This window comes from Bubalus kerabau, chromosome 1 (assembly GCF_029407905.1).
Source record: "Bubalus kerabau isolate K-KA32 ecotype Philippines breed swamp buffalo chromosome 1, PCC_UOA_SB_1v2, whole genome shotgun sequence".
NCBI lineage: Eukaryota > Metazoa > Chordata > Mammalia > Artiodactyla > Bovidae > Bubalus > Bubalus kerabau.
Window position 1 is genome coordinate 261149392 of NC_073624.1, and position 25870 is coordinate 261175261.

The window sequence follows — 25870 nt, forward strand, 5'->3', positions numbered from 1 at the left end:
GTTATTTTTTCCCTTGACTATTAAGTGTAATTTCCTTTTTCTTCACACTGAGGTTGTAATTCATAGATGTATTTTTATTTGTCTTGAGTGGGCAGAGTGTTCACCCTCAGGGTATCATCCCATGTCTCACAGCTCCCGTCACTATTTAGTTGATGGTAGGTGGTGTATCCTCTTATATCTCAGCCTGAAGCATCACCCTGAGCTTGATTTGCAATTCGTAAAGTAGTCCTGTAAACTGAGTTTCCATCATCTGCTGCTTCAGCGCTAAACTTCTCCTGTTCCAATATTCATTTACTGTTGGAAGTCTTCTTTGAACATAATAATGCTAAATCCTTACTTCTTCCCCAGTGCTGCTCCTTGTTTTTTTTTTTTTTTTTAAAGTTCTATACTTCTGAATATAACGTTTGGATCAACATAATTCTACTTAGGTATAAGAGGGAGAGAAGCCAATACTTGCTGAAGGTAGCACTGTTCACAGTATTTTGAATTTTTGTGCATATCTTGTCTTATTGGGGGGAGCTATTTTGGTCCAGAGTGTGAATTGTTTTATGTATAGTACAGGAATGTATCATGAACTAATAAGCAGAAATCATACCCAGAGTTAAGCCCATAGCCTTTCTTTGGCTCCCTTTGAATCCTGAGTACTTTAATTGGTGATCAGTAGGAGCAATATTATGCATTTCTTATGTACCATCATTTTAACCCTGAAGCATTTTCTAAAGTTTTCTTTTTTCAACGAAAGGTGCTGTCCAGAAATATCTTCCTTGAGCTCAGACGGAATAACTTTTTAAAATTAGCCCCTCTATAATAATTTTGTATATAATAGTCTTTGCATCCCTTTCTTCATTCCTTCCATTTATCCTTCTTCATTTTAAATAGGGATCAATACAAACATTGTGTTTAAAAACTTTTCCTTGATTTCCAAATTTGTTAATCTGGGTAGATCTTCATTTGAAGATTGTGTTATATAGCCCCCTGTCTGGCTGTCAGAAGTTAGCAGTTACTTCTTTATTGTGACTTTGCCATACTTAAAGTGGCCTACTTTGAGTACCTGTTTCAGGGACTGACATATGCAGTAAAAGAAAAAAAATTCCATTTCTAGCTTAAACTCACAAGTGTTCAAGTATTGTGTAAAGAGGGCAGTCTCTTCTCAGTTCCAGCCTAAATTCTAAATGATAATCTTTTATGATTTACTTATTATATGTGTGCATGATGTATGTGTTTGTATGTATACACATATGTATTACAGCCATGAAATTAAAAGACGCTTACTCCCTGGAAGGAAAGTTATGACCAACCTAGACAGCATATTAAAAAGCAGAGACATTACTTTGCCAACAAAGGCCCGTCTAGTCAAGGCTATGGTTTTTTCAGTGGTCATGTATGGATGTGAGAGTTGGACTGTGAAGAAGGCTGAGCACCAAAGAATTGATGCTTTTGAACTGTGGTGTTGGAGAAGACTCTTGAGAGTCTCTTGGACTGCAAGGAGATGCAACCAGTCCATTCTGAAGGAGACTAGCCCTGGGATTTCTTTGGAAGGAATGATGCTAAAGCTGAAACTCCAGTACTTTGGCCACCTCATGCGAAGAGTTGACTCATTGGAAAAGACTCTGATGCTGGGAGGGATTGGGGGCAGGAGGAGAAGGGGACGACAGAGGATGAGATGGCTGGATGGCATCACTGACTTGATGGACGTGAGTCTGAGTGATCTCCGGGAGTTGGTGATGGATAGGGAGGCCTGGTGTGCTGCAGTCCATGGGGCTGCAGAGTCGGACATGACTGCGACTGAACTGAAGACACATGTGTATATACACAGGCTTCCTTAGTGGTTCAAATGGCAAAGAACCTGCTTGCAATGCAGGAAATGCTGGTTCGATCTCTGATTGGGTAAGATCCCCAGGGAAGGGAACGGCTACTCCCTCCAGTATTCTTGCCTGGAGAATTCCATGGCCTAAAGTAGCCTGATGGGCTAGAGTCCATGGAGTCTCAAAGAGTCGCACATGACTGAGCTACTAACACAACAGCAACATGCATATACACACATGCACGCACCCATTTCAAAAGATACTAATAAAAATCGATTAAAAAGTGATAGCCATTTCCAAAAATAAGAATTCCTGTGAATCAAAAGAGTGTCCACTGTGATTCTTGGGGCCGAAGCTGCAAATCTGCTGGGCGCAAGACAGCTGCTGAAAGCACTGAGGTATTTTATTGCTCTGTTGGAAGTAGAGACCAGATATACGATATTGCCAATAGCCCTTCAGGACAGGAGCCACCAAGAACCGTCATTGAACCTGCTTTTGGATGAAGACGCCAAAAGCACCTGCGAAAGAAAATGAAAAGTCTTTACACAGAGATAATTGAGCCCAGAAGCTTAGAGAAGGAGCAGCAAAACTTAAGAAACCTCACTTAGCTTAAATCTCTAAATCACAATTTGAAAACATGGTAAATTAATAAAGTTACTTTAAAAAAAAAATCCAGTTACCTATTGCAGGAAAAGTAAACGTAGAAAAACCTAAAAATTGAAAATGTGTCTAAGAATCTTTAAGAATTAATGAAAGATTTTCTATATATACACATGTATACATATATGTATTATGTATCTATGTACACATATCAACTTTCAAGGAATTATAAAACAACACCAGTAGGAATATGAACTTTCTCTGCTGCAGTTTCCTAGCATTCATTCTTCAGCTCTTAAGATGTTAAGATACTGTTTAAAGGCATCAGGAGCAGAGTCTTCCAGACTTGGCTGATTCCTGGATAGGCAGTTGTTTTTCTCCAGCTCCCTGGGTGTCCAGAGGCAGTTATTGTGGTAGCAATTGTGGGGGCTTCTTGATTCCAACATATGTCAAGGGGAAATGATGCTTAAGAGATGGCCAGTTGAGTATTTTGGAAATCACTCCAGACCTAGAATACATGTCTACAACTTTTCCAACAGTTTTTACAAGCCTTTAATTTCCTGAGTTAAATCACTTCTTATTTACAGTACTTAAGAGATCCTGAAGGATGGGAATAAGGTTTGGAGGTTTGACAGGATTTGGCTTGAAGCTGGTTTTCCATAACCATTAGAAATAGGGAGGTCTGTAGTATGTTGGGGTAAAAAATGACTCCAGTGTTGTCTGGAATAGTATGGGAAGGGGTGTCAAGGATAGCCTTTGGCAGAATAAGCATTTGCTGTTACAGGCCATTGAAGGGAGAACTGAGTATACAGGCTGGCTCTCTCAATACAATAAAGAGAATAAAGAAAGAATAACACTTTCATGTCCTGGCGAGGTCAGAGACCAAGGGGTTTCTATGAGGCCCTAAAAGTATCTCTGACTCCTTCTAGTTTGAAAGCCTACTCAGCTGGAAATTAGATCCATAGCTTGTTGTTGTTGTTTGGTTGCTCAGTCGTGTCTGATTCTTTGCAAGCCCATGGACTGCAGCATAGCAGGAGTCCACTGTTGGTCAAATTTCAATGCAAGTTCAATTCACAACTTTGCCAGATTCCTTATATAATTGTCAGTACATTTATTGGGAGAGCATGGACCCCCAAGAGTTAGAATAGGGACTTTTAAACAAGTTTAGAAATGTCTAAACCCAAACACCAAAACTCGAATGCATCTCCTTGAATAGCGGAAGCAATCTCTTCAGTGATTGAGAGGCTTATCTTGCCTCATGGTTATGAGGTTACCTAACAAAATAACCTTTTAAAGGAAGCCTGATTTTTTTTTTTCATACCCTTAAGCTTAGTTCTTATTACTTTTAAGATATATAACTCAAATCATATTAGTCACACATATGTATATTTTACTAATTATATATAATTATATATATATTTCTGTATATATATATATACATTTCTGATCATAATCACTGTAAACCAGTTTACTTACAGTGATTGTGATCAGAAATGTACTGGAGTGGGTAGCCTTTCCCTTCTCCAGGGGATCTTCCCAACCCAGGGATCAAACCCAGGTCTCCCACATTGCAGACGGATTCTTTACCAGCTGAGCCAGAAGGGAAGCCCAAGAATACTGGCGTGGGTAGCCTATCCCTTCTCTAGGGGATCTTCCTGAACCAGGAATTGAACTGGAGTCTGCTGCATTGCACATGGATTCTTTACCAACTGAGCTAGGAGGGAAGCCCATTAATTATACATATACATATAATATGTACATGCTTAAGCAATTTACTTATAGTGACTTTGTTCATAAATGTTTGGAGATTATTGTTCTAGTTAACAGTTTTCAAAGAAGCCCGTTAAAGACCATATCTTCTTAAGGAAGGCCAGAAATACAGAACAATGTTACATTGGCTAGAAAAATCAGAGTGGATAGACAATATGACAGATGGATTCTAAACCTCTCATTTTGTTCCTGGATTGTTCTTTTGATTTCGTTTAGTCCTCTGTATTCTCTTGTATCTCACTGAGCTTCCTTAAAAGTTGATATTTTTATTTCTTTGTCAGCCCCTTTGCAGATCTCCATTTCTTTGGAGTTAAGTTATTGACTCTTAGTTTCTTTTGGTAGTGTCACGTTTCCCTGATTCTTCATGATTATGACAGCCCTGCATTGGTGAATGTGTGTTTGAAGGGGAAAAGACCTCTTATGGTCTTTACAGGCTGGTTTTGGCTGGTAAAGACCTTCTTCTATCAGGTCCCTTGGTTGATGGAATTATCTCTGGGGTCCCACTCAAGTAGGGTTGGAACCTGGTTACATGGTATCTGCTATGCCCAAGTGGTTTTGCTGTTGCTGGGTCAGTTACCAGAGGCTTGGGTGGGCATAGACCCTGTCTAGTCTCTGGACAGACAGAACTGCCTCCAATATCTTGGTCAGTAGGGCTAATATTAGGGCAAATGTCCCAATTGGATCCCAGATAAACAGCCTTTTACCAGGTGCATGGACAGATGTGGCTTCTGCCAGTTCTCCGAGAGGACTCCCACCAGATCCCTGGACAGGTTGCTGGGAAGTCAAGGCTGGCTTGGGAATGTGTTTGAGTGGGGCTGGATTGAAGACATAGGGCGTCTTCAGGGCCTCCAGCTGTGACTAAGGTCTGCAGGGCTGCCTTTGGGGCACATAAACTGTCTTCCTTGGTTCTCTGGATGGACAAGTCTGCTCCTGATGTGTGGGTGAGAAAGGGAAATGGTTCGTAGGCTCCCTGCAAGGTCCTCGCTCAGAATTGAGGTTGGTATACCTGTTACCCAAAGCATGGATGGGTGGATCTCCTCTCAGATCTCTTGGTGGATAGTACTACTGTAAGGACCAAGATGAGATGGAGCTGTAGCTGAATGCTTTAGGGACTGGGCTTGTAGCCAGGACCATACTTGGTGCCATACAGTCCTGCCATCTGAGTATAGACCTACCTTCTCAAAATGTTCTTACACTACCTTGGGCTCCACCAGGGTTTTACAAGCTCCTATCTGGATCTCAGGAGAAGGCAATGGCAGCCCACTCCAGTACTCTTGCCTGGAAAATCCCATGGACGCAGGAGCCTGGTAGGCTGTAGTCCATGCGGTCGCTAAGAGTCGGACACCACTGAGCAACTTCACTTTCACTTTTCACTTTCATGCGTTGGAGAAGGAAATGGCAACCCACTCCAGTATTCTTGCCTGGAGAATCCCAGGGACAGGGGATCCTGGTGGGCTGCCGTCTATGGGGTCGCACAGAGTCAGACACGACTGAAGTGACTTCAAAGCTCCTACAAAGTTATTGTTTTCATTCATGCATGACTGCTAAATAATTGTTGCTGTTGGATGAGTGAGGAAACTCCGATTTAGCTATTTTGCTGCTGATGTCATTTCACACATTTTGATAAGTTGTTTTTATTTTTGTTCCAAATATCTTTAAATTATTCAACATTTTTTTTTTTTTTTTTACTACATGTGGTGTTTAATCTTTCACTGGGGATTTTTTTTTTTTTCAGCTATATTTCTGTTACTGATTTCTAGTTTACTTCTGTTGTGGTTAGAAAGCAGAAGTGATATGATTTCTATTCTTTTAAATTTGTAAGGATGTGTTTTACAGCAGAGAATATGGTCTTCTTTGGTGAATGTTTCATGTAAGCTTGAGAACAATGTATATTCTGCAGCCATTGGATGAAGTAGTCTATAGATGTCAGTGATATCTAGTTGATTGATGATGCTATTCAGTTCAGCTATATACTTACTGATTTTTTTTGCCTGTTGGATCTGTGCATTCCTCATCGAGAGCTGTTCAGGTTTCCAGCTATAATAGTGTGGATTCATCTCTTTCTCTTTGCAGTTCTGTCAAGTCTTGTCTCATGTAGCTCGATGCTCTGTTGTTAGGTGTATACACGTAATGGTTGTCATGTCTTCTGGAAGCATTGACCTCTTTATCCTTAAGTAATGGCTAGCTTTATCTCTGATAACTTATTTTGCTCTGTGGTCTGCTCTGTCTTTAATATGGATACCCCATCCTTTTTTTTTTTTTTTTTTTTGACTAGTGTTAGCATGGTGTATGTTTTCTATTCCTTTAATTTTAATCTATATGCTCGTTTATATGTATGTGTTGTAAATCAGATTTCTTGTAGATTACATATATTTGATGTATTTTAATCTATTAGAATCTGTTTTGTAGTTGGTGTTTCAATGGTCATTGATATTTAAAGTGATTTTTTTGTATAATTGAAAATATATACCATATGATTTACTGTTTCTGCTTATGGTCCATGTTGTTTGTTTCTATTTTTCTCTTAATACTTTAAATATTTCATTTTATTTTCTTCTTGCTTGCATGGTTTCTGAGAATATGTGGAATGCAGGCTTTTCTTTGCTTCTCAATAGATAGGGTGCCAGTATTTCTCCACCCCACCCCTCAACCGAATTCTTTAAGATTTTTTTATCTTTGATTTTTCTTAAGTTTGAAAATGCTATGACTACATATAATTTTTTGCATTTGTTCTGCTTGGTTTTCGCTGAGATTCCTGCATCTACGGTTTTGTGTTTGACATTAATTTGAGAAAACTCGCTTTGTTTTAAATATGTCTTCTGTTTCTTTCTTCTTTCATTTTCTACCTGAAAAATATCCCTAAATCCTTCTGGATTAGTCATTCCAACTGGAATCCTAAGGATTCTCAACCACACTCAGTAGAGTGTCTTCTGCTACCTGGTTACACACAATGCACAACTTCCAGTTTTATTCCTCATCAATTTGTCGGAACAAATCTCAGATTTGTAAGATCATATGACAGACTTTTGAATGGCCTGTATTCCATATATACTTTGGAGAAGGAAATGGCACCCACTCCCGTGTTCTTGCCTGGAGAATCCCAGGAATGGGAGAGCCTGGTGGGCTGCTGTCTATGGGATCGCACAGAGTCGGACATGACTGACGTGACTTAGCAGCATATATACTTAGGTTGATCAACCCATATCAAGTCCAATATTTAAGAAGAGAATGTTAAAGTTGAAATAAATAAGATTTAAATGTAGTTGGAAACAACTGATATTTAACTCATTTGTTTTCACTGCAGGCAAATCATTATTGCCTCCTTATTTTATGTACAAGAAAATATGAAAGTGAAGTGGCTCAGCTACGTCTGACTCTGCAACATGGACTGCCAGGCTCCTCTGTCCATGGGATTCTCTAGCCGAGAATACTGAAGTAGGTATCTGTTCCCTTCTCCAGGGGATCTTCCCAACCCAGGGATTAAATGTAGGTCTCCCACATTGCAGGCAGACTCTTTTCACCATCTAAGCCACCATAGTGGCTCATTTGTAAAAATCACCTCAGTGAATAAAAACAACTTTTACTTCTCTTCAGTAAGTTGCCAGTACTAATCTTGCCATTCAGCTATCCTGAATCCTGACTGTTGAAGGTTGTTGGCTTTATATCTGTGTATGCTTTCAAAGATATTTACTTAGAATACTATTTGGGGGTATATAAAGTAATATTAACATTTAACTTTCTGTGGTATTTTCCTCTGAAAAAGGAAACTTTTATCCACTATCATTAATATTTTGTGCATTGATTACCATTTCAACAAACATTTCTCCTACACAGTGATAAATTGTCAAGAAATTCTCAGCAATTCTGACTTATATCTGAATCAATCAAATTAATGAAATGGAGTACTACAGAAGTTGAAGTTACTGAATTCTCTCCTTTTTTCATCTGCAGCTGAAAGTTAATGGCAAAATAACTGCCTGTATTTCCAAATCTCATGAAATTTTAACTTGTTTGAAGGTTAGAGTTATAGTGCTGCTTCACCAAATACAACCTACTTGTCTTTGTTGTTCAGTGTCTTACATTTAAATATGACTCTTGGCATCAGTAATAAGATTTTTGAGACACCTTGTTAATGTTCCTGTGGAAGAAATATAGAGCACAGGAGCTTACCTATCATCATAAGGATAGACTATTTTTGCCTTTTCTCTCAAATTTCAACTTTAATAGGAACAGTAGAGGACAAAATCTTGAGTCTTAAACTTGTAAACTTTATTACACTTATTTTTCATGAAATGAAAGTATGGTTGAGTACAGAGCTTTCCTTCAAGTTAAAATATTTTGTAAAATTGAATTTACGTACTGTTTTATACATAAGTAATGTGAAAACCATCTCTTTTTTTTTGCTTTTATTGTCACTATATGAAATAGTCTGCTGATAAATATTTGGGTCATTTAATTAGACATTACAATCTTGAACATTTCCTACTTTTTTAGTTGTATATCCATATCATTCAAAATTTTGTTTAAAAGTAGTATGACTTTATTTATTACATTTCATCTTTTTCCTAAGTGTGCTTTTATGTTTAGATTTCTGTAACTAATGAAAAAGTAAATCAAATAATCTACTGATTAAAAAGCGAGCATTTGCAAAGATCATACCAAGTTTTCACATTTCACCTAATTTTGGACATGTGTTTTCCCCTTTCTGTGGAAAAAATAATTTCAGGCTTAATTTGTCTGAACTTATGAGTGATTATAATAAAAGTGGTACAAAAGTATCTTCTGTAGAGGAATCTGGCTGCTACCCAGAAGGAAAAAAGTTCTCATGGGGTAAGATCAGTTAAAAGGATAGGAAATTATTTCTGTAGGGAAAAGAACATATACAGTAACAACCTTTCGCATCTCAGTCTTCTTTTCTGTATTATCCTTAATTTGTGGTGTCACTCAGTGTAGAAACAGTATATTCTACAAAGCTTGTGGAAATGTTACTTCTTGATCCATCTTTTTTTTAACAACTAAAATTGATGAGTTCTCATGTAAGATTGGAGAAGGCGATGGCACCCCACTCCAGTACTCTTGCCTGGAGAATCCCAGGGACGGGGGAGCCTGGTGGGCTGCCGTCTATGGGGTCGCACAGAGTCGGACACGACTGAAGTGACTTAGCAGTAGCATGTAAGATTTATTCCAAAATTGACTGTGTAACATAATTTCCCCCCAAAACACTGAGAAAATACTTTATGAATTTAATTTTTCTATACAGTCTTTCACATTTTCTTTTTGATACTAAAGACAATGTGTTCAAATGAGAGATCACTAACTGGAAACACTTTTAAATTTAATGACTGTGGCTTCTTCTTTGAAATAGTAGGTTTTAAATCCAGATAATACTATGTAGCTTTCAGAAAATTTAACTATACTCAGTATTTTGTAATAATCTATAAGATAAGACAATTTGAAAAAAAAATGGACACGTATGATGTATAACTAAATCTCTTTGTACACCTGAAACTAACATTGTAAATCAACTATGCTTCAATAAAAGAGAAAGAAAATTTAGTACCCCTACACCAATTTCCTAATACATCACAATAAAGCTTTCCAATGTTGTTTAACCTGGATAAGACTTAAAGTTTTCTAAGACAGATTAAATATTTGTTAGTTGGTTTCTTTGGCACCTTTTACAACTTCTATTTACCTAATTTGTATATTGAACAACAATTTGCATACTCAACAACTTGTTCCAATTACTGTGTCTGTGTAAGAAATGATCTCATCTAATGTATTATGATCATGATTTGTATAAGTCAGGAAATAAGACAGGGCATAAAGGGTATATAGCCTGTTTTTGCTTTAAAATGTCTAGGGTCTCAGCTGGAGGACTCCTAGACTGAGTGATAAATTCATCTGAAGGTCTATTTATTTGCACATCTGGTGGTTTATATTGTCTGTCAGTGGAGGCCTCTGTTAGGATAGGTACAAGATGACTGTTTCATATTAAGGCATTCTATCCATTATTCTTGTCCACAAGCCAAGTAGAAATCAAATGAAAATGGTATACTGGAAAGGGAAATTCTTGTTCGGAAATACAGCAATGTATCACATGGCAACTCTAGATCAAATCTGGAGAAGCAAGCATTATTTAACTGGGAACAGAGCTGCTACGAGTAAAATTGTGGTTTCATTATTAAAGCATATTAGAATGTGTATTATATGGGCAACTATCCATATCTGTCACTCTCGGTATTCTCTAAGCCTGTGTTAAAATTCTCTTAAGCTTTGAGCTTGGCTTTGCTATACAATTTTATCTGCTACAAAGCTTTTAATTCAATTCCTGCTTTCTAGGGCTAGAGATAATTATATTCTAGTCTGAACCATATTTGAAATAAGTTGTTTATCATTCTGTCTGCATTCATCGCATTTTTCTGATAAATTTAAATTCAGAGTTACAGTTATGGATTCCCAATCACCAAGCTGGAGATAAAAATAGGGAAAATTTTCTATCCATGTTTCCTTAGTTGAATCTTGTAATCCAGGAAGCTTTATTGATTGATTAGTTATACGCTACCTGTAGAACTAGTCGCATTTTGAAAGTGGAAAGTTTTCATATGTACCCAGTATATTTCATTTCTTAAACTTAAATTAAAAGAAATATAACTTTCTCTTACAAATATAAAATTAGCAGTTAACACTAACTCAAAACACTAAGAATCAGTAATAGAATGGGAAGGTGATCTGATGGGCAACTAGTTCTCTTTTAACAATTCATTCACTGTAAAACATTCATTTTGTGTTTTGGTTTTAAATCTCATTGAGTTTTGCTCAATTCCCTATTTTGGAGAAGGCAATGGCACCCCACTCCAGTACTCCTGCCTGGAAAATCCCATGGACGGAGGAGCCTGGTAGGCTGCAGTCCATGGGGTCGCTGAGGGTCGGGCATGACTGAGCGACTTCACTTTCACTTTTCACTTTCATGCATTGGAGAAGGAAATGGCAACCCACTCCAGTGTTCTTGCCTGGAGAATCCCAGGGACAGGGGAGCCTGGTGGGCTGCCATCTATGGGGTCACACAGAGCCGGACACGACTGAAGTGACTTAGCAGCAGCAGCAGCAATTCCCTATTTAAAGCGGTTTTAAAACTCACTGAGTTTTGCTCTTGATTTCCCTAGAAAAAATATCCAGAGACCCAGAGGTGGTGTTTTAGTTTTAAAATTCCCTTTTTCTAGTGCTGAATGCAGAATGTATTACAATGAATAGACTGAAACCCAGTTTATTTAGTCACTCTTAACCTTACTGAGATTTTAATACTAAAGCGATCTGTTACCAGTAAACTATGCAGTGCCAATTGTCTTCTAACTGTTTTAAATTCATTTCTTTCTCTTGTGTTAATGGTAAACAGGATAGCTGAGCAAAGGTGTGGTCTGCAGCCAAACCAAAGTTACTTGGCAGAGATCATATCTGTGAAGTTAGTGTTTTATTACTTACAACATAACAAAAGCTTAGGAAGTGACCATAATTTACCAGGTGCTGAGCTAGATCTTTCAGAGAGATACAAATTAGTTCTTGTTTCAAACTTAATGGAAAGCATAGAGAGCACAGATAATTATGGTGCCCATAATAAGTACTACTTGGATAAGCAAAGTTTGTTACGGAAACCTGTGACTTTTGCCATTTGAGCACACTAGAAGAAATTGAAATTTGAATATTACAACATAAACAGCAAGAGCCAAATCTTTGTTTGTAAAGTAAATTATGTTATATTAAATATATTTTAGTCTTCTGTAAAAGGATTTTTGCCTATCAAAGCTAGTAAAGGTGAATCTTGGTAGAATTGGGTGCAGAAAATAAAATCACTATAAGAGTTTAATCCAAATAGATGGTTAGATAGAACAGAGTGAAAGCTAGACTAACAGATGGGGAAATGTACAGTTTATGTGATTTGGGAATAAAGATGTAACATCTGTATTTGACCAAAGAGCATGAGAAAACAAGTTAAAAAGCCTCTCACCCTATGATTCTATAACCTTTATAACGTTAATGCTGAAACTACTCTTAATACTGGGATTCATTACTTCAAATCAGAAAATTCAGTTTTCATATAATCTTCCTCCTTAAATTTCCAAATCATATCACAAAATCCCTTCCTTCCCCACTCTTTTTAAATTTGGGACTCAAGTATTTTGCTTTAAATTGGAAATGAATTGTGCAATTTACTGTTTAATATTAAAAATCCTTATCACATCCAATTGAGGACCCAAAAGAAATCTAGAAGAATGTTGCTGTTCAGTTGTTGTCCTGTCCAGCTCTTTGCCACCCCATGAACTGCAGCATGCCAGGCTTCCCTGTCCTTCTCTATCTTCCGGAGTTTGCTCAACCTCATGTCCACTGAGTCAGTGATGCCATCCAATCATCTCATCCTCTGTCACCCTTGTCTCCTTCTGCCCTTAGTCCTCCCAGCATTAGGATCTTTTCCAGGCAGTCAGCATTTCATATCAAGTAACCAAAGTGTTGAAGTTTCAGCATCAGTACTACCAAAAATGAATATTAAAAGTTGATTTCCTTTAAGATTGAGTGGTTTGAGCTCCTTGCACTTAAAGGGATGCTCAAGAGTCTTCAACACCACAGTTCCAAAGCATTAATTCTTTGGCACTCAGACTTCTTTATAGTCCAACTCTCCCATCTATACATGATTACTAGGAAAACCATAATTTGAATATATGAACCTTTGTTGGCAAAATGATGTCTCTGCTTTTTAATTTGGTGTCTAGGTTTGTCATAGCTTTTATTCCAAAGAGCAAGTGTCTTTTAATTTCATGGTTGCAGTTACCATCCACAGTGATTTTGGAGCCCAAGAAAATAAAATGTGTCTCTCTTCCTACTTCACTCCCTTCTATTTGCCATAAAATGATGGGACTTGATGCCATGATCTTCGTTTTTTGAATGTTGAGTTTTAAGCCAGTTTTTTCACTCTCCTCTTTCACCTTCATCAAAAGGCTCTTTAGTTCCTCTTCACTTTCTGCTGTTAGGTATCATTTGCATTTCTGAGATAGTTGTTTTTTCACCCAGAAATCTTGATTCCAGCTTGTGAATCATCCCAACCTGGCATTTTGCATGATTATATTCTGCATATAACTTAAATAAACAGGGTGACAAAATACAGCCTTGACATACTCCTTTCCTAATTTTGAACCTGTTGTTACATAAGTTAGTTGCTCAGTTGTGTACGACTCTTTGCAATCCCATGGACTGTAGCCCACCAGGCTGCTCCTCTGTTCATGGAATTCTCCAGGCAAGAGTACTGTAGTGGGCTGCCCTTTCCTTCTCCAGGGGATCTTCCAGACCCAGGGATCAAACCAATGTCACCTACATCACAGGTAGATTCTTAACTGTTTGAGCCACCAAGGAAGCCAGGTTTTCCACCAAAAGGGTCTAATAGTTGCAGTTGTTCCAGGTAAAGGTCTGACCATCGCTTCTTGTCCTGCATAGAAGAATGTGCTAAAGCTCAATTATTACTTATTCAAATCATATGTTCCAACCCACAGAAGACTCAGAAGGCTCATAGAATTAGGGTCCAGAGCATTTTCTTCACTTTGATTCAACTCAACCAAATTTCTTCACTAATTAGTTCCTATTTTCCTTTTTAAATCTAAAGTCCCTTAGACTTGTCTCTACTTTTCTCCTTTTAATCCTGTTCTCCTATATCCTCTCAGTCTCTATAGCTTCTTTGCTTACCCTACCAAAGTGCTCAGTTTTTGTCTGAATCTCTAAGATATAGTATCTTAATCAAGATAGCTCTAGATAGTTATTTAACTAATTACTCCACTCTGCAGAGATTCAGGTTTTGGGGTGGTAAGTAGAGTTTAGAAAATGCCAGATCTCACAGGTAGAGCATATTTTGGACAGTCAAGTACTTCATACAACCAAGAGGAAGTAATGGGGTTTCCTTCTTTCGCCTTTTGTTACAGCCAAATGACCACTCTATCGGATAATTCAATTGTTGTTGAGATTTTTCTTAGCTAAATAGGTGTCAGGAGGAATACGCATCAAGCCACTAAACTAGTAACTTTATTTACCTGCTTTTCCCTCTAATCTTGACTTGGACCTTGAAAAATTTTCAACAAATTTGTTAGTAAAATTTTCTTAAAGTAGACTGTTTGCATTAGGTAAAACTTCCCCACACAAATATTTAACTGTATTTCTCACTCTGTCTTCCATCATATGAAAATTTTATACACTTAACACTAATTTGAGTCATATTCAGAGAGTCCTGACATAGTTGTTTTCCTAACACTGTCTTACTCTGTTCATTTGAAGATGTCACTACTTTTTGGTTGATTTGAAGGCTTATACACATTTATTATTTTGCCCTCTGTGGGGAACTCTCTTGTTTATTTTTCTCTATGATAGTTGGCTCTTCTTTCTCAGATTTTTGGTTTTTTTTTTTTTTTTCTATTTTCCACCTTAGAAACATCTTCAAATGGGAAAACAAGTCCATGTCCTTTTGGGGGGTGGGTATTTCTGCCCTTAGAAGTTTGGGAAACCAATCTTTTAGAGAGGTTTAGATCAATCTGTGGTTTGTTTTGCAATCTATTTCCCTTAAAAACTTATTAAGCTTCTTGTTTAATAAAAGCCCTTAAAAAGATATTTCCTCAGCTATTTTATCATTTAAAAAGAATTACTATTTACTACATTCTTAATATGATCTTTGCACTGAGTCTCCTTAATTTTTGAAAAATCTTAAGGTATGCAAGCAACATTTTTAGTTTCCTTTTATAGCAAAACTGAGTTTAAATTATCTTTACCACTTAAAATACTTAATTTTATTTCCTGGTGTTTATCTTTGAACACTTGGTTTTTCACATATTACAAATTTCAAAATTTCCTGAATGACTCCATTTTGTTTCATTTTAATGTGCAAATTAGTCAAATCTTATGTGATGTTACTAATTTTGAATCAGTCAGTTCAGTTGCTCAGTTGTATCTGACTCTTTGTGACCCCATGGACTGTAGCACACCAGGCCTCCCTGTCCATCACCAACTCCCGGAGTATACACAAACTCATGTCCATTGAGTTGGTGATGCCATCCAACCATCTCATCCTCTGTCATCCCATTCTCCTCCTGCCCTCAAACTTTCCCAACATCAGGGTCTTTTCAAATGAGTCAGCTCTTTGCATTAGGTGACCTACATATTGGAGTTTCAGCTTTAACATCACTCCTTCCAAAGAATATTCAGGACTTATTTCATTTAGGATTGACTGGTTGGATTTCCTTGCAGTCCAAGGGACTCTCAAGAATATTCTCCAACACCATAGTTCAAAAGCATCAATTCTTCGTTGCTCAGCTTTCTTTATAGTCCAACTCTCACATCCATACATGACTACTGGAAAAAGCATAGCCTTGCGTAGATAGAACTTTGTTGGCAAAGTAATGTCTCTGCTTTTTAACATGCTGTCTAGGTTGGTCATAACTCTCCTTCCAAGGAGTAAGCGTCTTTTAATTTCATGGCAGCAGTCACCATCTGCAGTGATTTTGGAGCCCTCCAAAATAAGGTCTTCCACTGTTTCCCCATCTATTTGCCATGAAGTGATGGGACCAGATGCCATGATCTTAGTTTTCTGAATGTTGAGCTTTAAGCCAACTTGTTCACTCTCCTCTTTCATCTCCATTAAGAGGCTCTTTAGTTCTTCTTTGCTTTCTGCCATAAGGGTGGTATCATTCGCATATCTGAGGTTATTGATATTTCTCCCTGCAATCTTGATTCCGGCTTGTGATTCATCCAGCCCAGTGCTTCTCATGATGTACTGTGCATATAAGTTAAATAAGCAGGGTGACAATATACAGCCTTGACCTACTCCTTTCCTGATTTGGAACTAGTCTGTTGTTCCATGTCCAGTTCTAATTGTTGCTTCCTGACCTGCATACAGATTTCTCAGGAGGCAGGTCAGGTGGTCTGGTACTCCCATCTCCTTCAGAATTTTCCAGTTTATTGTGATCTACACAGTCAAAGGCTTTGGCATAGTCAATAAAGCAGAAATAGATGTTTTCCTGGAACTCCCTTGTTTTTCAATGATCCAGCAGATATTGGCAATGTAATCTCTGGTTCCTCTGCCTTTCCTAAATCCAGCTTAAACATCTGAAAGTTCATGGTTCATGTATTGTTGAAGCCTGTCTTGGAGAATTTTGAGCATTACTTTACTAGAGTGTGAGATGAGTGTGATTGTGCTGTAGTTTGAGCTTTCCTTGGCATTGCCTTTCTTAGGGATTGGAATGAAAACTGACCTTTCCTAGTCCTGTGGCCACTGCTGAGTTTTCCAGATTAGCTGGTATATTGAGTGCCCACTTTCACAGCATCATCTTTTAGGATTTGAAATAACTCAACTGGAATTCCATCATCTTCACTAGCTTTGTTCATAATGGTGCTTCCTAAGGTCCACTTGACTTCACATTCCAGGATGTCTGGCTCTAGGTGTTTGATCACACCATTGTCATTGGGCCATGAAGGTCTTTTATGTACAGTTCTTCTGTGTGTTTTTGCCACCTCTTCTGAATAACTTTTCTTCTGTTAGGTCTATATCATTTCTGTCCTTTATTGAGCCCATCTTTTCATGAAATGTTCCCTTGGTATGTCTCATTTTCTTGAAGAGATTTCTAGTCTTTTCCATTCTATTGTTTTCCTCTATTATCTCTTCACTGATCACTGAGGAAGGCTTTCTTATCTCTCCTTGCTATTCTTTGGAACTCTGTATTCAAATGGGTATATCTTTCCTTTTCTCCTTTGCTTTTCACTTCTCTTCTTTTCATAGTTATTTGTAAGGCCTCCTCAGACAGCCATTTTGCCTTTTTTGCATTTCTTTTTCTTGGGGATGATCTTGATCCCTGTCTCCTGTACAATGTCATGAACCTCCATCCAGAGTTCATCAGGCACTCTGTCTATCAGATCTAGTCCCTTAAATCTATTTCTCACTTCTGCTGTATAATCATTAGGGATTTTATTTAAGTCATACTTGAATGGTCTAGTGGTTTTTCCTACTTTCTTCAGTTTCAGTCTGAAGGAGTTCATGATCTGAGCCACAGTCAGCTCCTGGTCTTGTTTTTGCTGACTGTATAGAGCTTGTCCATCTTTGGCTGCAAAGAATATAATCAATCTGATCTCAGTGTTGACCATCTGATGATGTACATGTGTAGAGTCTTGTCTTGTGCTGTTGGAAGAGGGTGTTTGCTATGACCAGTGTGTTCTTTTGGCAAAATCTATTAGCCTTTGTCCTGCTTCATTCTGTACTCCAAGGCCAAATTTTCCTGCTATTCCAGGTGTTTGACTTCCTAGCTTTTCATTCCAGCCCCCTATAATGAAAAGGAGATCTTTTTTGGGTGTTAGATCTAGAAGGTCTTGTAGATATTCATAGAACCTTTCAACTTCAGCTTCTTCAACATTACTGGTTGGGGCATAGACTTAGATTACCATGATATTGAATGGTTTGCCTTGGAAACGAACAGAGATCATACTGTCATTTTTGCATCCAAGTATTGCATTTCCGACTCTTTTGTTGACTATGATGGCTATCACATTTCTTCTAAGAAATTCTTGCCCACAGTAGGAGATATAATGGTCATCTGAATTAAATTTACCCATTTTAATTTGCTGATTCCAAAAATGTCGACTTTCACTCTTGCCCTCTCCTGTTCAACCACTACCAATTTGCCTTGATCATGGACCTAACATTCCAGGTTCCTGTGCAATTTTGTTTTTTACAGCATTGGACCTTTCTTCCATCACCAGTCACATCCACAACTGGCTGCCAGAACTTAAACAGGACTGGGAAATAGACTCTCAGAGGGCACAACAAAACCTTGGGCACCAGGACCCAGAAGAAAGGAGCAGTGACCCCACAGGAGACTTCCCTGGACTTGCCTGTGGGTGTCCAGGAGTCTCTGCTGGAGGTGCAGGTTGGTGCTGGCCTGCTGCAGGGTTGGCGGCACTGAGTGTAGCAGTATGTGCATGGAATCTTTTGAGGGAGGTCACCATTATCTTAATTACCTGGACCATAGTTTGGCCCCAGGTAAATAGCAAGGAGGGAACACAGCTCCACCCATCAACAGAAAATTGGATTAACAATTCAATGAGCATGGCCCAGTCAATCAGAACAAGACCCAGTTTCCCCCTCAGTCAGTTTCTCCCACCAGGAAGTTTCCATAAAGCAGTTATCAATTTCCATCAGAGGGGAGACAGACTGAAAAATACAATCATAGAAAACCTAATCACATGGACCACAGTCTTGTCTAACACAGTGAAATAGGAGCCATGCCATGTAAGGCCACCCAAGATGGATGGGTCATGGTGGAGAGGTCTGACAAAATGTGGCCCACTGGAGAAGGCAATGGCAAACCACTTCAGTATTCTTGCCTGGAGAACCCCATGAACAGTATGAAAAGGCAAAAAGATAGGACACTGAAAGATGAGCTCCCCAGGTCGGTAGGTGCCCAATATGCTATGGGAGATCAGTGGAGAAATAACTCCAGAAAGAATAAAGAGAAGGAGCCAAAACAAAAATTTTAAATAATACCCTGTCAAAAGTAAATAACAGCAGTTATCTCAGATGAGTAACATTCAGTTTTCTAAAGTTATTTCTTAGGAGTTCAAATTCATTAGGTTTATGATCTAGCTTCCCAATCATATTTTGTCCCTGGAAGTAGTAGAAAGATCACCATCTTTCCTGATGACAGTAATCAGTGTCTTCCTCAACCTATCGACGAAACAAGGCCACAGGTTTTAGTTATTTGTTTCTGAAGCTTCCAACTTATAGAATTAATATCTGTATTAGGATAAGCTGAATGTGTTACAGTGAGAACTACCTTAAAATCTTATTAGCTTAAGAAGACAACCATTTATTTCTTATTTCTGCAGAATCCACTGCAGACCTGGATATGTTTCCAATGCAACAACAAAGTAATCTAGGATGACCAGAGTCCTGTCCATTTTATAGTTCTTGCATCTGAAATGCACAGCAGTCATCGTTGTCATGACAAGGAAAGAAATCACTAACTGGATTCAAACAGCAACAGAAAGCTTCTATCTGGAGATGATGTACATGACTCCCTTTCTCTCACAGCCCCTTAGTCAGATCTGATCATTTGTCACATGACTCTGGTTTTCTGTGAAGAAATGAGCAAGAACAATTCTCTTCTATACCCAAGAAAGAAAACTTAGATGTGAATGGGTTATACTACACTCCCATAACTTTCTTTTGCAGATTTCTGCCTCTTAACCCAAGAAAGGGAAATCAGTATCCTTCTTAGAAAGTAGAGATAGAGGTATTAGATGAGTATGGTCTCCTTATATGAGTAAAACCAAGATCTAATACCATCAACTATTGACTGTAAATATTGAATGTTTCTTCATTTCAGATGTTAGTTGCTGTCAATCAGCTATTAAGGTCGACATTAAAATCAACTGGAAAACTTGCACCTAGTGGCTTCAAACATGGTGCAGTAGAATTTCTTTGACTTTTAAAAATTTCATTCTGCTGACCTTCTTTTGTGCATGATTGAACATGATGTGAAATATCTTCTCTTTCCATAGCTTATACATTCAGTGTATCTCCCTCCTTCCTTCTCCCTCAGTCTTGTTTCCTCTCTCCCTCTGTCTCTCCTTCCTTCCCTCTTCATCCCTCTTCCTTCTTCTCTTTCAGTAGCTATATAAATGGAAGAATTTATTGAGAATTTGGGACAAAGTAGGTTTATGTTGCAGCAATACAAACCTCAACTTAATATTAGTCACCTCTATTTTATAAAAGCTCTCCTTTAATAGTTCTTGGATCAGCCCTTTTGGCTCTTGATCCTCTTACCATCTTTCTACCACCTCCTTTCTCATCGCTGCCCTTCTCTATTAGGTATAAGAATATTCTTATTTTCTGTCCCATTCAGTAGCCTCTGAAGCATCAAACTCCAGATTTAGGGCCGTATTATTCCCCATTCTCTGAGAGTGAGGATAGAGTTCCATAGCTTCATTTATACCATGATAAAGATAGAATTCTTCCGGGGTTGAAATTCAGCACTCAGCAGTTTGATTTCTGCCTTCCAATTAGGACAAAGGAAGGTATCATATATGCCTTACTTCCAGAAGCAAGTGTTCTTTCAATTAAAGCATCAGATAAAACCCTTATAGGAGGACAGATTGGATTTCATTGTCTCAAAATTTCAGTTATAAAAAAATTTAGATGTATTTATTACTATCTAGGATCTTATAACTACCCAAGAATTATAAATAAATTCTAATAAATGCATTTAATGGATTTTCAGAGCTTATAAATTTTTAATTTATTCTTACAGAACTGTTCAAGTTAATACTTCAATCTAAAAGGCAAACATATTTCCTAATTGCAAAGTAAGAAATATTTAGCAGGTAATTATCTCATAATTTTCACATGTAGTTATTTTGAAAAAGACAACCTTACTTTCAAGGTCATCACACGTTTGGTCCAATGAGACACATCTTAAAATTTATTCAATTCAAAATTCTAAAGAAAGAATATAGTTCCTTCATGTGACTTAGTGGCAAAGCAAATTAGATTGCAAGTGTATGTATAAAAGAGAGCAACACTTTAATAAGATACATCTTCAGGTTCATTTCTAATCAACCTTTATCACCTATTATTCACCCTATTAAAAATGGAGAAGGCAAGCTTGATAGGCATGTCAGATGAATCCCTCAAGGAGATACATGTCAACATTTAAATAGAAAATATGGAAATGCTAAATTACAAAAAGTACATTTTTATTCATTCCTTTTTTTAAGCAATGAAAGATAATGAGCAAGTTCCTGAAACTTTGAAGAGCAATCCAGTGATGAATTATTAGGACATTTCCCCTTGCTCAACAATCTGCCTTCTGGATTGGGAAAAGCTGATATGGACAGTTTTAATGATAAGATTATAAAATAATTTGAAAACTATGTAATAATTAATGAATGATTATATAACATTCAAACTTTTTTTTTTAATCAACAAAATAGACTTTAAAAGAAAGATCACTGGGGAGAGGGGAGGAGAGGGTGAGATATATAGAAGGAGTAACATGGAAACTTACATTACCATATGTAAAATAAGTAGCCAATGGGAACTGCACACACACACACACACACAAAAACACAAAAAAGATAAATTGTTATGTCTATCTGTAAATTTTTTCCCTTTTATAAAAAAATGACTTCTTTGTTTCATGTTTTAAGACCATAGAAAGTCACTTTTGTTTCTTTAAATAAAAATTAGAATTACACTTGCTATACATCCTTAGTTTTGAACGTTTGGTTTTGACAGCAAATTATTACATGATTATGGGCAGATGTAGACCATATTTCAGAGAAGGCAATGGCAACCCACTTCAGTAGTCTTGCTTGGAAAATCCCATGGATGGAGGAGCCTGGTGGGCTGCAGTCCATGGGGTCCCTGAGTGGGACACGACTGAGTGACTTCACTTTCACTTTTGACTTTCATGCATTGGAGAAGGAAATGGAAACCCACTCCAGTGTTCTTGCCTGGAGAATCCCAGGGATGGGGGAGCCTGGTGGGCTGCTGTCTATGGGGTCCCACAGAGTCGGACACAACTGAAGCGACTTAGCAGCAGCAGCAGACTACATTTAGGGATTTGAGAAGTATTAGTTAGGAATAGAAAGCAGAAATGTATGCAAAAATTCTCCATTGAGGGATATTATTATTTGCTACTGTCTAAACTGAGAACAAGAATGAAATTTATGCTACCTTGTGAAGTGTTAAAGTTAATAATGTTACTTCCTAATGCTCTTTTCTCTAAAAAGCCTCCTGATCCCTTATTGCCTGAAGATTCTAACCAGGTCATCAAAGTGACCTCCAAAAACTCCTACTGTCTAAAGAACCTGTGATGGATGTGAAATTAATTGGCACACACAGTACTTCAGTTATGTGATTAAATATGACCAAGAATTGGTATCATGGTCTATGTCATGTTAGGAAATGTAACGTAGAAATGATCCTCACCTTAGCCCAAATTGTTAATCTATAATTAATTTCAATTCATATTTCCTGGTAATTTTGTTAAAAGAAATAATTATATTCTTATAAGTTTTTTAATATTTTAATATACTTAAAACAGGTCATCATTTATCAAGAAACTTTAAAAAAGCATGTGGGGATTGAGAATAATAAACATAACCTTAAAATATTTCTGTATCTTTAATTCATTAAATATAATAAATTTTAGATTCTTTTTAAATAAAAGAAGTTCAATGTATTTTTTAAAAAATAACAAGCTTCAACTTTTTAAATGTTTTATATAAAAATTGAGATTATAAGGGTTGTGTAGAGCTTTTAAAGGATGATATGGTTGGATGGTATCACTGATTCAGTGGACATGAACTTGGGCAAACTCCAGGAGATGGTGAGGGGCAGGGAAGCCCCAGCATGCTGCAGTCCGTGGGGTCACAGAGTTGGACACAACTTGGCAACTGAACAACACAACAAAAGATGCTTTATAATATTTTTATTCTTCAAATCTGTATGGATAATGTTTCAGAAGTAAGGATGGGAATCTAGATTGCATAGATGAAAAGAAAATTTCTCCTTTACCTCTCTCAAGATTCAAACACTGAAAAACATTTTTTTTTTAAATATAACAAAACCTTGTCAGTTATTACCTCACCAAGTGAATTGTAATAAGATATAGAATTTATGGTGAAAAGACAAATTTCCATCATGTTCCACCTAAGAAATCATAGTAACACTGGTTCTATTGCTTTGTTCTTTCTGCCAGTTAGGATTAGCCTTAGCTTCTGAGAATGAGTCTGGACTGGGCAGCATCTAACAAGTACCATTCCTGCTGCTCTGACTGTATCAAGTCGTTGTTGTTGTTGTTATTGTTGTTGTTGTTGTTTTACAAAAAGTTGCTTCCTGGCCAAGCATAATGCAGATTGACCTAATAGAGAAGATTTCTGGGCTTATGCCATATGGGCAAAATAGTGACGTATCCACAAAGCTATTTAACTTAAAATGAAGTTGCATTTTAAAAATGAATACAGAAATGTTTATTTTATAAAAAGTCATTCCATAATTAGTTTTCAGGTAAGCAGAGCTTTAGAATAAAATAATTCCCATGTTTTTAATCTTAAAATGTCATAAAAGTTTATCTTCAAATTTTTTCATCTATTACTCTATATTCTGATAGATTGAAAACATTTAAATGAAAGTTTAAATGATACAGTGCTTAGCTTTTTAAACATTTCTGAATAAGTGAGAAAGCTCTTCAATTTCCTTGTAATAGAGTAGGTACAAAATTAAGATTTTATAGGAAACATGGAAATATATTTTCAAATATGAAAAAGAATGCCTGAGAATCCCATAGCATATAAGGTATATTAGCTTATTTTATACATTTATAGCTTTTATAAAGATGTATCTATAATTATGCTTCCAGACATTCATATTTTGAATAATCAGCAATGACAAATAATTTCAAATTTTAAAAATTCAGTTTATGTTTCAAATAGACACAAAATAATAGAATCTCTAGAAATGAACACATGGGGAATTCAAATGAATTGCTGTTAAGATTTCTAGATATAACATAAAAAGTCTTGGCATTAAGATGTACTAACAGCAAAAATATTGTTTATTTTAACACTTCAAAGGAACATTACAGCGACATTTTAGAAGTAGAAAATTTGAGGTGTAACTTCATTAGTAGATTTACTTGAATCAGTTTTAAGGACTGTGGTCTTTGGTTCTAGATAAAAGAGAAATAACTTGCATTGCAAAATTTTAACCTTTTAAAAAAATCTTTGTGCAAACTTGATGTGGATGGAGCAAGACTGTGACAGTAAACAAGAGCAGTATCTCTTGTCTTACCGACACAATTTTACAGCTGCCACACCTGCCCTGGCTTGTTGTCATTTATTTCTTTTAAAATGTCCAAGATCCCCAAGTCAAAGCTGGATGCTTTTATAGAGGGTGCATGTATTATAATTGTGATTAAATATTAAAATACATGAATTCTAAATTGAGCAAAAACCCATTGTAGACGATTCAAGGTGAACTAGACAAATGATTTTTTTTTATCACCTGAGTTTTAAATTTTTATTTTTCCTAGATTTTTTTGAGGCATAATTGACAAAATTGTACATATTTGAAGTGTATAACCTGCAAGTTGGACATATGTATTCACTGTGAAATATTTACCACACTGAAAGCTTCTCATTTCTATGTACATGAAACTCATAGGTCTCCATGTAGATTCAACCAAAATAAGATTCCACTGAGAGAGAGCATAAGAAAACTGTCAAAAAATCAGGTAAAGTTTTTGACCGTGTCAAGGGAAGAAAAGAAACCAAAACAAACAGCTTCATTTCATAGAGGGGAGCGCCCATAAAGCTATCAGTGGGGTTTACAGCAGAAACCTTGCTGACTATGAGAAAAGGAGATGATATAGTCAAAGTTTTGAGAGAGAGAGAGAAGAAAAAACCTGCCAACCAAGAATGCTTTACCTGGCAAAACTGTCCTCCAGCAATGAAAGAGAGATAGACTTTCCCAGACAATAAAAGCTGAGGGAGTTCCTCTTATCATTAGACCTGCCTTGTAGTAATGTTAAGAGGTTTCTTCAAGCTGAGATGAATGAAAAATTGCTAATTAGTTAAACAAAAACATAAAACCACACTGATAAAGATAAATATGTAGTCAAATCAAGAAGGCTCGAATACTATAATAGGGGTATATAAGTCACTTTAGTATAATGTTAAAAGACAAAAGCATTAAAAATAACTGCAGCTACAATTATTTGTTAATAAATACACAGTATAAAAAGATGTAAATTGTGACATCAAAACACAAAATGTGAAAGAGGGAAGGAAAAGGGTTGAGTTTTGGTATGTGATCAGTTATCAGTTATTCATATTTTTTCAGGTTCTTTTCCATTATCATTTATTATAAGACATTGAATATTGTTCCCTGTACTATATAGTAGAACTTTATCGTTGATCTATTCTATATGTGGTAGTTTGTATTTGCTAACCCTAAACTCCTAATTTATGCTACCCTCCTTACCCTTTGCTATATACTAGAAACTAACAGCATTGTAAATCAACTATACTTCAATCTTTTTAAAAGTTAATTTATCAGTTTAGAATAGATCATTATAACTCTGTTATATGTAAGTCTCAAGGTAACCACAAAGCAAAAATCTGTAGTAGATATAGAAAATATTAACTTAAATATTTAATTTTACTGCCTTGGTTTCTCTAATTCTGAAATTTTGACCCAAATGAAACCATGGTATTCTTAAAAATTATATTAAAAAATATGTGTCAGTGTATATACATATGCTTATGGTGCCCACCCCAGAACTTACATTAATGGATGAATGAACAGTTAAATGAATAATAGTGTAGGTTTTATTCACATTAGCACTGATATCAAAAGGTTTAACCAATCTCTCAAGTCCATTCACATTGTGTCACTATAGGAATTTCAAGTGCTTTAGTCTATGGCTTGGTTGAATATATTGAAATTTCTTTTATCCAGATATATTAGAAGCCTAGAATTTTCTAACCTGAAGGAAAACTGGCACTGAATTCTAGGAAGAACTCTTTTGAAAACCATTTGTGATCTTTACTTTAGAACCCAAGAATTCATGTTCAATAATTTTCTCTGTGGCTGGAATAAAGCCCGTTTCTAATTT

General features: G+C 36.7%; 1 long non-coding RNA gene across 1 annotated transcript in view; it reads left to right on the forward strand.

The window, feature by feature from the left end:
- Nucleotides 1–22362, forward strand: part of LOC129639566 (uncharacterized) — a 65300-nt gene extending 42938 nt beyond the window's left edge. The window contains exons 2-5 of the long non-coding RNA XR_008708477.1: nt 7480–7610; nt 17927–18118; nt 19077–20573; nt 21984–22362. This is a non-coding gene — a long non-coding RNA (uncharacterized LOC129639566). The remainder of the gene's footprint in view (nt 1–7479; nt 7611–17926; nt 18119–19076; nt 20574–21983) is intronic.
- The last annotated feature ends 3508 nt before the right edge of the window (nt 22363–25870 follow it).